Raw genomic sequence first — 14,864 nt, forward strand, 5'->3', positions numbered from 1 at the left:
TCTTCTTGTATGCTAGTTTTATTTCTTACGGACTGTGTGTATTAAATTGCATAGATTATTAGTCAATGGTCCGTATTATTTTTCACCTTTGACACATTCTTTATATACTGTGCGCTTATTGCCATCATATGTTTATTATCACTGTGGCCTTTCATAACACAGCTTTTACACTTGAAGATGCTGCTAGCACATTCATTTGATTTGTGATTTTCACCATACCTAGGGTAAGCTTGGTCATTTCTACAATTTGCTGCTCTATGACCAAATTCCTGACATTTATGGCATTGATAGGGCATGTAACAGTCGTATACTTTGAATTAATGAATTACTTGTGAAAACTGTTGGAAAATCTTACGTACTACGAAAAATGGCTTTAAAACCAGTCATTAATGTCACTTACCTATTTTACAAAACCCACTGTTTCTTATTTTTACCTGCCTGACATGCCCGTAGCTCTCTGCTTATCAAATTTAAATGAAATAGTGTTGGTCGTTAAATCATGTAAGAATCTTAATCAGTTCAGATTATATTTTAAATAATCTTCAGGCTTAGCTTTATAAGTAAGATTATATTTTTCATTTATTATTTCAAATGTCTAATAAGCATCATGAATCAAAATGATACAAAATATAGCCTATAAAATAATTTTCTGAAATTGTTGAATCCAATCGATCGGCTCCATCTGTTTGTTCATAAAATAGTTTTAGAATTAAATGAATACATTTTTGCACAGCCTACATTAGTTAGGGTAATCAAAAGTGATAGATAAGCCTATTAGTTTATTGCATTTTGTTATGCAGCCTTCCTTAATTTATGCATTACCTGCAATGATTGTACATCAACTGAAATGTTTTGTAAATCTCTCTTTCATTTCTTTTGCACACAATGTTGCTTCACTTATAGGTTCTAGTGGAAGAAGCTGTTCTGTTTCTGATCTCCAATTTCCTTCCATTATTTCATTATTAGTTGCATCACCTGTATCGAACCCACCTTGTAAATGGGCAGCAACATTTCGCTTACGTAAATAATTATGTAAGTAACAGCATGCCAATACAATTATGGATGCTTTACTGGGAAATAAGTTAATAGCAGATAAGAACTCTAAATCTGGACTCTAAGATGCTAAAGGCATTTTCCACAACTCGACGTGTACGGGGCATGGATATGGCTTCATCAAGTTACCCATGAGTGGAAAAGCATCGTCACACACAAAAACATTGGGCAATGTTTCATCAAAGTCAGGGACACTTTCTGCTTCGGGAATATTCAGTTTTTCGTCTATCAACATTTGGCCAAATTTACAGCTGGAAAAGACTCCACCATCAGAAATTCTGCCATTAGTTCCAGCATCTACCAAGAGAAATTCATAATTCAAGGGCCACGAGTACAATGCTAAACGAGTGGCTTCCGGATCTTGATGTGCTTTCCGTCCATAGCTCCCATGCAAAGAGGGAAACCCCACATTTTCTCAAATGATTCTGCCACCAATTTCCACTCGTTTCCCGTTCTTTGTAACTGTTAAGAAAACACGAAGATCAACTTTAGTAACCATCGATCTGCTGTTCTTTACAGGCATGTTATTTAATGTTTTTCTGGATAGACTAGATCCAAACTTTATCTGAAATATCAAGTAATTACAGATTTTATAGGTTTTAAAGGTTCAATGTACATATGGCAGTTTCTAAACAAATGTCTAATATGTGAAAAAGTAAAACATACGATTATTGATGTAATGAAAGCTTTATAATGTTTATGCTACAAAAGTGGCCCATGTTTTATACACTGCCATAACTGGATTCATATCAAAGTTTGCTTTCCTTAGGGGCCAAGTACTGGTGGAGGTAATGCTGGAGAGGTGAATTTGATTGCTAAGAAAAAGAATAGCACAACAGAACACAAACGTAATGAACTTCTCGAACTTGCTTGTAATCATCTCCAGAGAGTCGATGACCCAGTTAATCATTTAGCTTACACATGGGCTGAAGAATTTAAACACCTTAATGAATATCAACAAATATTTGCTAGGAAAGTAATAAATGATATATTTTATGAAGGCCGGCTCTGAAATTTGGGGCCAAACTCATTAAAGGTCAATGCAAACGGTCCGCACCCATTGGGAACTCCAACACCTTATTCAGTTGATTCATGTATTACAAATACGTCAATGAACGGTACATCAGCAAGTGGAAGTAATGTGCCTCAGCAATATACTGTTCCTGTGAATACGAAAATAACAGATCCTCTTAATGATCCTCAGTATAGTGTATAATTCACTGTAAAGAACATACAAATCTGTAAGAACAGGATGTGCCTGTTCCCTGAATGACTTTTATATCTTCACTTTATTTGGTTTCAAGCACAGCCGTCCACAGGGATAATTCCCTCTCCGGTGGGCCCACGCACGTTTTCAAAATAAGGCGCTTCTTATATTTTATAATTGTCTTTCAGTGTTTTCTCGTCAGTATCGTAGCTCCTGCAGAATAGGAGAGTCCTTAGTTCCTTTTTAAATTTGCATTCTTCTCGTACGCTCTCCACTTCAGGCGGTATTTTGTTGTATAGTCTTGGTGCGCAGTGTACAAATGCTCTCTCGCCTGACTTACAATTTGTTTTAGGTTCAAATAGCCTATAATTATGCTTCACTTACATGTCTGATTACAATATTCATTTCTGGTCTAAAGAAACTTAAGCAGTTTCTCAGGTACGTTGGTTCATCATATTTGAGTGCTTTAAAGACTACGTAGTATTTTATATCCTATTCTAGCTTTTACTGGGAGCCAATGTAGCTCAATTAGTGCTGGGGTTATTCTGTCACGGGAACGTAGTCCTTTTACAAACCTGGCGGCTCTATTTTGTACTCCTTGCAATTTTCTTAGTAGGTAGCTAGGTAGACTGTAGTATATAACGTTGCAGTAGTCAAGCCTCGAAAGTATTTGGTTGCAAATTGCTGTTGTCAGTATCTTCGTTTAGGTATTTTCTAACAAATGCAATGTTTTTATATGATAGTTATAAGTTTTTGTAGTATGCAATATATGGTTCTTCATCGACAATTTATCATCAATAAATACTCCTAAGTTCCTCACTGCTGTTACAATATTTATTGTTGACGAACCAATAGTTATTCTTTTGAAGTGTTCATATTTTCCTAGTGCACTGTCAGATGCAAATAGCAAACACTCAGTTTTGTCTTCATTAAGTTTCAATTTCTTCGCCGACATCCATTTTTTTTATATCTTTCATTACTGCATCAATTTTACAATGGTGTCTTCTACCGTTTCGACAGGAAAATATAACTGGGTATCATCAGCATACAGTTTATACTTAACCTTGTGCTTACTTAGAATTCTAGATAATTCAATTGTGTAAATGCCAAATAGCAGTGGACCCAGAACGCTGCCTTGGGGCACTCCTTTTGTTAGGCCTTTCTTTTCTGATTTCACATTTGATATAACCACTGTAACCTTCCTATTTTCTAAGTAGCTTTTCTACCATTTGTGTACGTCATCTTCGATGCCTACTGCTCTCAGGCCTTCAAGCAGGAGATTGTGGTCAACTGTGTCAAATGCTGCACTTAGGTCAAGCATAACCAGGATGCCACATTTTCCATTTGCTATAATTTCTACCATATCATTTATAATTGCACAAAATGTAGTCTCTGTTGAGTGTTTTTTTCTGTATGCTGACTGATCATCGGGTATAATGTTGAGTTGTTTCAAGTGCTTCCATGTTTGTTTGTGAACTTCCGTTTCTATAAGTTTTGATAAGTACGATAGGTTCGATATTGGCCTATAGAAGCTTAGATTTTCTTTATCACCTTTACCTTTATAGGCCGGCTTTATACAAGCTTTTCACTATTTGGGAAAGATGCCTGTGTTAAACTCATGCTGACAATGTCAAAATATAGCTCCCGCAACCGATCAAAGTTTTTGCCTCTTTTATATAACTTATGGGAAACAGGTCATTTTCACAATAGGTGTTTTTCCCTTTTATCATCATTTTGTCAAAGTCATTCATGTTCAGTTCTTTAAATTTACCTAATTTGCTATTTCTCATTGCGATCACCGGGAGATCAGGAGGGAGTCCTTATCTAAACTATGACAGATTCTTTCAATTTTTTCTTCAAAGTAGTTCACAAAGTTATTGGCCAGGTTTTTGTAGTCACTAGTTACGTCAGGTAGAACTTTTCCTTCTCGAGTCCCAATATTCCGGCTAAACTGTCATGGATTTTGGGGGAATGTTTCTCTACACTAAACGTTTTACTGTAATATATTTTCTTGGTTTTCATTATCAAGTCGTTGTAATGATTTCTAGCCGTTTTATGCAATGACCAATTTTCACTACTTCTCGATTCTTTTCCATAGATCTTCCATTTTTCTTTTCTTTTTCTTAGCTTCACGTAATTCACTGTTAAACCATTTGGCATTTTCTCTAACTATTATTTACCTTCTTACTTCTGGACATTTATCGTTGTAGCTTGACGCCAATATACTTTTGCTATGGAATGTAAAACAGCTTACACATACTTGGTCACCTGTCAAGGTATTCCTCAAATTACACCTGCACTCCTGGCTTGTTTCTATTATTTTCTTTGTGCTCTCAACAATAAATTCATCAGCTTTAAAGTTGGTTTTGTTTCTGTAAGTGATAGTTTTTTTCAGTGTATAACCTTTCCAGATATTTATACTAAATATAACTAGTTTATGTATGTATTGGAGATATCACGCTCAACTTGTATGTCACTCACAATCTCGTTGTTTTTGTTTTGTATCACTAGGTCAATGGTATGGTTCAATAATGATGTCGGCTTTTTCACAACATTTACGAGGTCGTGGCTTTCTAGTAACTCTATAAATTCTTTGACATATTTGTCATCGTTATCATCCAGGTATAGGTTGAAGTCACCACAAATCAGTATATTTTTGTTATCAGCTAACAAGTCGAGGAAGTCACTGAATTTATCTAGGACTGATCTCTTACTTGTGCTTGCTGGTTTATAAACTGTTATGATTTTGTATGCGTTTGTTTATGTGTGTAATTTTAGTGTTGATGTATTCAAATGTATTGAACACATTTTGGTTCATTATAGATACTTTGTACACTTTTTTGACAAAGATTCCCGCTCCACCAATATTTTTTATTCTCTCGGTACATGGTAAAAGTTGTGAGACCCTGGCTGGCTCGACTCGGTTCAACTCGACTCGACTTGGCTCAGCTCGACCCTCATGCCTACCAGTCCACAGCATACCACCCCTGGATTGCGTTTGCATGATCAGCTTGGTTCAGTGCGGCTCGGCTCGGCACCACTCGGTTCTTCCGAATCGGGTTCTCGTCTCTGCTCTAGTGAACTTTCTGCTCTTCCCAGGAGAGCACTTTGCCATGGCACAAGTGCTCTCCTTCCCCGTGGCAGTAATCTCCTTTGGTTGATTATCGCTCACGATCTGCCTCTCCTGCTGGTCTTCCTGGTAGGACAGGTTGGGGTACTCTTTCTCCTCACCTGTTCTTTTTTCCTCTCGGTTGTTCTGAGAGGTGTGAAATGGAGAGAGAGAGCTCCGACAAATTTGTCTTTGGAGTTCGGCTGCCTGGCGTGCTTTGAGTGTTGGTCCCCCAATTGTCTCATAGTACAACCAGGTAGCCGAGGAGGGTTTCGTGGGATCTATCAAGGTCTCCCTCCAAGGAGAGAGGTACAGGAGTTTCATGCTTCGGAAGCAGCGAGGGTCATCCTCTTCAAGATGCGATTGCCCTCGTTTTTGGAGAACTTCACGCCCAATGATGGGGGAGCCACGATCCTGTCCCGGGGATCCTCGTGCTGACGAATCGGCGTGAAGTTCTCCGAAAAACGAGGGCAATTGCATCTTGAAGAGGATGTAGTCTTCTCCTGCAGCAGAGTACGCTCTCCTTATTGTCTCACGAAGCCAGAAAGAGATGGTGTTCTTGGACGCTTCTTTCTTGGTCAAGCCAGTACTGACGAAGAGTCATCGACACTCAGGCCGGAGGTGTCGAGTCCTCTTCAGATAGCGCCGCAGCACTCTAACAGGACACAGTAGCATCTTGTCTGGTTCATTACCTACAAAGTCCTCTAGGGAGGGGATCGTGAAGGACTCGAACCATGCGTCAGGGACCGAAGGATTCTGAGTCTTCGCTACGAAATCTGGGACGAAATCGAGCGTAACTGATCCCCATCCCCTCGAGTGTTTAACATCAAAGGAAAGTCCGTGAAGCTCGCCAACTCTCTTCGCCGATGCCAGGGCTAGCAGGAAGACGGTCTTGAGGGTCAGATCCCTGTCTGACGACTCTCATAAAGGCTCGTACGGTGCACAAGTCAGGCTCCTTAGGATGAGAGTCACATCCCACGCAGGGGGCCTGAGATCCCTGGGTGGGCAAGACCTTTCGAAGCTTCTCATTAATAGAGATATCTCGAAAGAGGAGATGTCTACTCCTTTCAGCTGAAAGACTAGGCCAAGTGCGGCGTGGTAGCCTTTCACTGCTGAAACGGAGAGAAGCTTCTCTCGGCGAAGTAAGACGAGGAAGTCCGCAACCCGCTGAACAGAGGCTCCGACCAGACAGATACCCCTTCGACGACACCAACCACAGAAGACGGACCACTTTCCCTGGTATACCGCTGAGGAGGATCTTCTGAGGTATCCTGCCATCTCTGTTGCTGCGCGACGTGAAAAGCCTCTTGCTCGCAAGAGATGGTGGGGAACCTCCGGCTGTGAAGACACAGGGAATGCACTGCCAGGTGGAACCGCTCTACGTGAGGTTGACGCAGCAGGTTGGGCCAGGGGGGAATCTCTCTTGGTGCCTCAGAGAGGAGAGCTAGCAGGTCCGGATACCAAACGGCCTGGGGCCATTTGGGTGCCACCAGAATCATTCTGAGATTCGGGGTGATCATCGCTCGGCTGATCACTCGGCGAATCAGACAGAATGGAGGGAAGGCGTACACGTCAAGGTTGTCCCACGGATGCTGGAACATGTCCTCTGCAGTGGCCCATGGGTCCAGCACAACAGAACAGAAGACCTGGAGCTTTCTGTTGTGCCAGGTGGTGAACAGATTGATGGCTGGACGCCCCCACAGGTCGAACAGCCTTTCCGCTATCTCCTGGTGGAGGGACCATTCGGTCACTACCACCTGGTTCTGGTGGCTGAGCTTGTCTGCCACAACATTCCTCTTGCCTGGAATTTACCTGGCTGACAGCTCTACCGAGTCGGTCGTGGCCCACTCGTGCACCTGCATCGTCAACTGATGAAGCTGGCGGGACACCAGGCCCCCCTGCTTGTTGACGTATGCCACTACCGTGGTATTGTCGCTCATCAATACCACGGAGTGTCCCATCACTCGATCCTGGAACTCTTGGAGGGCCAGAAAGGCCGCCTTGAGTTCCAGGATGTTGATGTGAAGGTGCTTGTCGTCTCGATGCCACACTCCCGAAGTCAGCAACTCCTCCAGGTGTGCGCCCCATCCCTCGGTCAATGCGTCCAAGAACAGAAGCATGTCCGGAGGGGGAGTATATAGGGATACTCCTATCAAGAGGTTCCTGTCGTCTGTCCACCAGCGAAGGTCCTCCCTCACCTCCTCGGAAAGAGGGATGAGGAAGGACTGGGGGTCTCAGGACTGGGACGAATACTCCTTTAGTCTCCACTGAAGAGACCGCAGGTGAAGACGCCCATGAGGTACTAGCTTCTCCAAAGACGACAGGTGACCGATGACGACTTGCCATTGCCGGGCTGGCTGCTCCTGTCGTGACAGGAACAGTTGTGCTGCCTGCCTGAACTTGCTGATACGAGAGTCCGAGGGAAAGACTTTCGCTGCCACCGTGTCTATCAGCATGCCCAGGTACTTTATCCTCTGCTTGGGGGTGAGATCTGACTTCTCGAGATTTACCACGATCCCCAGATCCCGGCAAAACTCGAGGAGCCGATCCCTGTCCTATAGCAACTGCGAGCAAGAGCCCGCCAAGACTAACCAGTTGTTGAGATACCTCAGTAGACGTATCCCATGCGAGTGGGCCCAAGCTGACACGAGAGAGAAGACTCTCGTGAACACCTGGGGAGCGGTCGAGAGCCTGAAACAAAGTGCCCTGAACTGGAAGACCGTCTCCCTGAGGACAAAGCGGAGGTACTTGCGAGAGGACAGATGAATGGGTATTTGAAAATACGCATCCTTCAGGTCCACCGTAAGCATGAAGTCATTCTCCCTGATGGAGGCCAGCATGGATTGCGCTGCTTCCATCGTGAACCGAGTCTGGCGAACGAAACAGTTCAGGGGAGAGAGGTCTATGACCGGTCTCCATCCCCCTGAGGCCTTCTCTACGAGAAAGACACGGCGGTAAAAGCCTGGGGACTGGTCCGACAAGACTTCTACAGCACCCTTGCTAAGCATGGCTTGCACTTCTTGCTGTAGTGCGGTGTCCTTCGATGATCCTGGAACATAAGTTTGGAGATGGACCAGAGAGTAGGTGCGGGAAGGCCGAGACTCGAAGGGTAGTAGATATCCCTCCCGAAGGACATCCACTATCCAGGTCTCGGCTCCGTGTCGCTGCCATGTTGCCCAGTGGTTCGAACGCCGCCCCTAGCGTTTCCCCTTCTTCTTCTTCCCTTTGCCCCCTTTACCGGCTTGGAAAGTGGGCTGAAAAGGGCGGGAGGGACCCCCCCTTCTCGAGGAAGAAGAAGGCTGGGTGTTTCCTTGGGACCCCTTCGAAGACTGGGACCTCTTAGGGGCTGAGGAAGTGCCAGCCTGGCCTGAAGACCTGGCTGCAGTGGAATGAGAAGACCCGGAGGTCTTAGCCACTGCTTGTTGGACAAGCCGGTCACTGTCATCGGACCGGCGTTTGTCTACCGCGGCATCCACCAACTCTCTAGGGAAGAGAGAGGAGGAACCCAGCAACGATCCATTCCTAAGGGCAACTGCTGATTCGGGACCTACAGACCTGGAGAAGCGAGAGAGAATAGTGTCTCTCCGCTTCAGAACCAGGTTTGCCCACAGGTTCGCAGTCTGGTGGCCGAGGTAGGAAATAGCCCTACCCCAGACTGGCACAGTCTCCCAAAGGCGGAGTCCTCCCCAGGAAGAAGCTACCCTCGATACTGTGAAGGACCACAGATCGAGCCAGGGGACTGCTTGGAAGGCCGCCATGGTGGTGGCTTCCAGGGTTGCAGTTTCTTGCTGGGAGAGGGAGATACTCTCTCCAGTAAGTTGTTGCAACGTCAGACCCGGATCCAGATGAGTCAGGTCCGGGTCAACCTGCTTGGTCAGCAACGCTCCTCTGGCTGGAGTGTAGAAGCACTTCTGGCGAGGCAGAGAGTGGGGGGAGAAGCTTGTCCGAGCTGCTCGAACGAAGTGAGCTGTCTTGCCCAGACACAAGACTGTTCACTTGGTCGAGGACCCCCTCGGCAAGCGTGGACCACAGCAGCCCCACCAAAGCCTTGGGTTCCTTCTTAGGTCCCCAAAAGGATTCGAGGCCCGACGGACAATCCACAGAAGAAGCCGTGGTCCCTTCCCCAAGGTCATTGTGCTGACGAATCAGCGCAATAACCTCTGCAAAAGTCCTCTGTATCTCGGGGGTGTCTGCATCCTGGGGCAGAGGACCCTCGAGTCCTTCCAGAGTGCGGTCCTCCCGATCTATTCTCCCTGCAGGAGGGAGAACCTCGGCAGACCCCCGTGATCCTTCCTGGACCATGCGGGCGTAAGATCTGGTCGAGCCGAGGACCGAGCCAGGTTCGTACGCCCACGAGGTAGAACTCTGGGGAGAAAACTCGCCAGAGATCTTCCTGTCCGACTCGCGCCCCCTGGAAGAAGCCGAAGGGGCGGAGGGGACAGGCGAGGAGGATCGGGCGCTCCCACTGGCTTTGCTGGCAGAACCAACAGGCAGCGGGCGGGAGTGGTCAGCAACTCCCGGTGGTGACAGCAGCCCGGGTCGAGGAGACTGCTTTAGCCTAGGCGAAGCAGTCTCCCGAGGAGAGCGGAGCGGCTCGCACGAGCTGAGCGCTCGCCTCCCCCGAGCCAGGCTGGCCGCGCGGACGTGGCCGGGGTCTGGGAGGAGTCGAGTGCGCGTCTGGCTGGCGCAAGCTTGCACTGTCCTCTGGACGCGCCCCAGTCTTCTTCGAGGCTGTAGCCTCTCAGGAAGACTGAGCAGGGGACCTCTTCTCCACCTCTCCTGGCGTTTGAAGCGCTATCCCGAGAACCTTACTTGGCACTCACAGGAGTGCCAGCAGGAAGAGCAGGGGCACCTGCATGCCCAGGTTCTTTCCCTCGCCCCACGCCCTGGTCCGTACGGTGAGAAGTTTCTCCTGTATCAGCCTGGGGTACCCGGGTCTCCTTGGGGACCCAGGTACTCGGAGCAACTCGCGAACGAGTGTCTGACGCGGACTTGCTGGCCTTCGAAGCAGGAGTTTTCTTAGGCACAGCGGGGGTGCAGACCTTGGTCTGCATGCCCTTGGCTCCCGATGCGACTGACCCAGAGGCCAGGGCAGCGGTTCCTTGATCCGAGGATTGGGAAGAGCCGACGAGAGATCCCACTGCCTTCCCTGTGGAAGGAGGCAGACCCTTGGAAGCCTCGGTGCGAGACTTCTTTGTGGGGGGGGGGGAGAGGCAGGCTTCTTCTTCCTCGGCTGCGAAGCCTCGGAAGGAGAAGCAGAAGAGGCAGCAGACGAAGACGATGACAATGATGAAGACGAAGATGACGACACCTTCCTAGACCTCTTCTTCTTCTTCTTCACCATCTGCTTCAGTATCGCCGTCAGATCCCCAAACCAGGCGGGTGCAGCCGAAGACTCAGGTGGGGAGAGGAACAGACGAAGAGCTGGGCTGGATCGTGAAGAGAGGAACTGCAGTCGAAGACAAGCCAGGGTCAGCAACGGGAGCAGCGACAGTCACATAAGGGAAGGATGACGTCACCATGTAGGCGGGGCCTGGTTGCGTGAACGGGGCCAGGAACCCAGGAGGCAGCGGTGCCGCGTGTTGCATGGCAGGGGAAGCCAAGACCCGGGTATCCATGGTGACAGATGTTGTAGTGGCTGTCGTTGCCGAGTGAGTGGTCACTGGAGTGGTGGAAAGATGAGGTACCAGTCCCTCCAGTGACGTGCCAGGTAGGCCCAGGTGTAGCCAGGTTGAAGACGAGTCCGTAGCCTGGCTATCCAGCCCAAGACCTGAAGCAAAAGTCGGGTTAGTTTGGAAAGCCTCTACCTGCTCTGGAGGAAAAATCTCCCCTCCAGAACGGGAGGAGGCCCCCCGAGAGGATGTCCCAGTCCAACTCTCCCCCATGGCCCTCCACAAGCGATGAAACGAAAGAGGAAGGAGAGGGGGAGTCCCCACACGAGGGAGAGGGAGCAAGAAGGGGAAGCTCGCCGGGAGGGAGAAACAAACCCGCCACATTCGCCACCACTGGAGTTGTAAGAGCCCGATGCTGTCTTTTCCAAACACGTGTGTGTTTGTGTGTTCTTCAGTCGTCATCATCGGAGTGGACAGGCCAAAACAGGAGCGTCTCATTTTCTTTCTCTACAGAACGCGATTTCAACCATACAATATTTCCGTCTGTTTCTCCCTAAGCATTGTTGTCTTAATGTATGTACAATCACCACTATTTGCATTGCCATGCAAGCATTCTAATCATGTACTCATAATGTTCCAACGAATCTTCTGTATCAAACTGTATGTGTGTTTCTGTTTGTGAAGACACCAAATGTCTCTCCATTTCACATATATTATGCTACTGCATTGTATCCATTAATCTGTCTTGAATCTCAAGCAATTGGCCATATGTAGAATTTCCTGGCCTTTCCACTGATGTATGTTTCATCACTGTATATTAATCATGTCTCTTGATATCGCCATCTGTTTGTCTGCCGACAAACACAGATGTCTGAACCTTTTATCTCTGTTTTACCTGTCTGTGTTTAGACGCTACATTACCGCTCGCACGCATCAATAACATCTTCAAAGATTCTGTACATTTATCTCAGTAAGGAACAACCAATAAACCAGTAAACACCCAGCCAGTATGTCACTCAATCCTCAGTCCTTAGAGTCATCAGGGGTGTATGTCCCTTGGACGACTCCTTGGTAGGCTTACGACAGTAACGTCTCCTCCCCTCGAACTTCCTCGGGGAACCAAGAGCAACACTCACTACAAGGAGCGTCGCATGAACACACACGTCCCCTGCAAGATGGGCAGAGAGTGTGTGGGTCCGCGTCAATGCTAGACCTAAAAGAATTACATTTCTTCCCTCCCACCCCGGGACATACACGTTGGGGATAGGAAGGCTTAGATGGCTTGTCTATAATGGAAATATAAACAAAAAGTTAAGATTTCCCACCAAATTGACAAAAAAAAAAAAGCAGTCAGGCAGAGAGCAATGAAGACAATGTCCGCACGCTACAACGGCCGAAAGCAAATTGGGATGTTTACATCCGGGCAGGCGGTACTCCCGCCTCCCGGACAGTAGTTAACTGCCTAACCACCTTGTTTGAAGTTCAACGGCCGTTTCCAGCCTACGCCTGAAAGTACTGTATTCCCTAATGTAAAGGACTGAGGGTTTGTATATTGTGTCGGAACAAATCCTCTTTCTTGGAGAAGAGTCTGCATCCTCAACACCAAGCCTCAATTTGACCTTGAAGAAAATGCCTGATAAAGCATCCAAGAGGCCCAAAAAATCTGTTGCATTCATTCTATGCAGCATTGAGGTTTGTCCTAAGTACGACTAATGTGCTGAGCTACTGTTAGCTCCTGTAAATAATCCATTTCATTTTATTTTACTTTTGTTGAACAAGTGTTCCAGCAAGTTTGCTGAATTCATTCATATAGTTATGAAAAAACCTCTATTGTTTATTAGCAAGAGTTAACTGGCGACCTGATCTATTCAATATCTGTCCTTTAGAGTTAATTTTAGCCTAAATTGACAGAATTACATGGGTCGTAGGTAAAGCAAGACAATATAAATCCACGTAACTAATTATTAAACTCATTAGCTTGAATGACCCATGTAACAATATATATATATATATATATATATATATATATATATATATATATATATATATATATATATATATATATATATATATATATATATATATATATATATATATATATATATATATATATATATATATATATATATATATATATATATATAATCCATGGTAATTTTTCAGATAATCCAGGTAGCCATTTTTCAGAAACTCCAGCCAGCCATTTCGAAAGGCGCCAGCTAGCCATTTTTGCATGACAACCCATTTTGGGTTTTTCATGCAAAAATGGCTAGGAAATGATAGGGGACTAAAAGAACCTAAAAATACCATCCTATCGTAACCTAGGAGTGTGTACTGGTTACATTTTTGCCGTATTAGCTATGGAGGGGGTTGGGGGGCAGGTACTGTCATACCTTATAAGTCGTAATTTGATTAATTATTTTTCTCTGTTATTAAGCATTTGCGAAGGTTATGTACTGAGAAGAAATTTTTTGTTTTGATGTGTTTTACCTAAGAAAAATATAAATTATATAGTGGGAGGTGTCTGGAGTCTTCCGAAAAATAACCTAATCGATAGCCTAAAACTGGCTCGCCAAATTACCAACTGACAGCTGAAATGAATTTCAGTCCTGAGGACCTGATACCCTAGAATACGATATGTCAGGATGCTTTTTCCTGACTTAGTCATTCCCAAGCAATGGTTCTCTTGATACACCCATAAAAACACCAAAAGGTAGAAAGTTAATGCTATATATTTTGGAGAACAACAGTCTCCCTCGCAAGGCAGGTAATGAATGAAATGAGTTACAGAACAGCTTTTCTGTAAGTCTTATTTCATTCATTACCTGCCTGTAGAGGGAAAGGGTTGTTCTCCAAAATATATAGCATTAACTTTCTACCTTTTGGTGTTTTTATGGACTCATTTTATTGGATGGAATCCTGTTTTAACAGAAAATATTTTCACAATCATTTATATATATATATATATATATATATATATATATATATATATATATATATATATATATATATATATAATAAATATATATATATATTATATATATATATATATATATATATATATATAATATATATATATATATATATATATATATATATATAAAAATATATATATATGTATAGATATAGGCCTATATATATATAATTTACTATCATTGATAATTATGAATTTCTTACTGGAGTCCTACATGACTGGATATAGGAAGTCAGGTGAAAAAAACTTGTGGTTTGCACCAACAATAACCGCCACAAAAAGATAAATTGCACTGAAGTATGTACCGACTTAGGCCTAAGAGTACTTATTCATACCTCAGTGTTCTTGTGCAAGTGCTATATCCATAAGAGCATATAGGCCTAATGCTATTTTATTGGTGTACAATTAAATTATGGCTGATGTAATACAGTTTCGCCTTAATTCGATGAACAAGTAAAGTCATTTTTACTACAGACCTAAAAGAATATTGCCAAAGCTGGAACATCATTTAACAGAACAAACAGATAACGATTAAAAAAATAGCTACCTTGCTGAAGAGCCTATACGAAGAAGTCCATCAAAGACATATGAACAAGTTTAGAATACAAATCAGGAACACAGGTATCGAAACGACCGAAAACACGACGTCATTATACCACGAGTCAGAGACTAGAGTTCCAAGCTTCGACAACAAACAGAATTCCAATATTTTCTTGGTACGAGATTTTAAAAAGACCGCCTAATTTTTTCTGCTACTGTGAAGCAATCATAGTTATCAATATAATGCTAATTTATATTGGACAGCATTTATTTTTTGTGCTATTTACGGCAATACGAACAGATTAGTAACTTATTTTTTTCAGTTTAAGATTTTGGTCTTCCTCGTGAAAATTAGTTCGGGCTGTCAAA

At 44.5% G+C, this 14,864-nt stretch overlaps 1 protein-coding gene across 2 annotated transcripts in view; it reads right to left on the reverse strand.

Moving 5' to 3' along the window:
• Window positions 1-14,642, reverse strand: part of LOC136845289 (uncharacterized) — a 128,669-nt gene extending 114,027 nt beyond the window's left edge. Inside the window, exon 1 of one of the 2 annotated variants that reach the window (XM_067115466.1) lies at window positions 14,503-14,642. The gene's annotated coding sequence lies outside the window, so the exon portion shown is untranslated. The remainder of the gene's footprint in view (window positions 1-14,502) is intronic. The other variant, XM_067115467.1, reaches the window with a different exon arrangement.
• Window positions 14,643-14,864: the final 222 nt, after the last annotated feature.

The sequence above is a fragment of the Macrobrachium rosenbergii genome, chromosome 13 (genome assembly GCF_040412425.1).
Source record: "Macrobrachium rosenbergii isolate ZJJX-2024 chromosome 13, ASM4041242v1, whole genome shotgun sequence".
NCBI lineage: Eukaryota > Metazoa > Arthropoda > Malacostraca > Decapoda > Palaemonidae > Macrobrachium > Macrobrachium rosenbergii.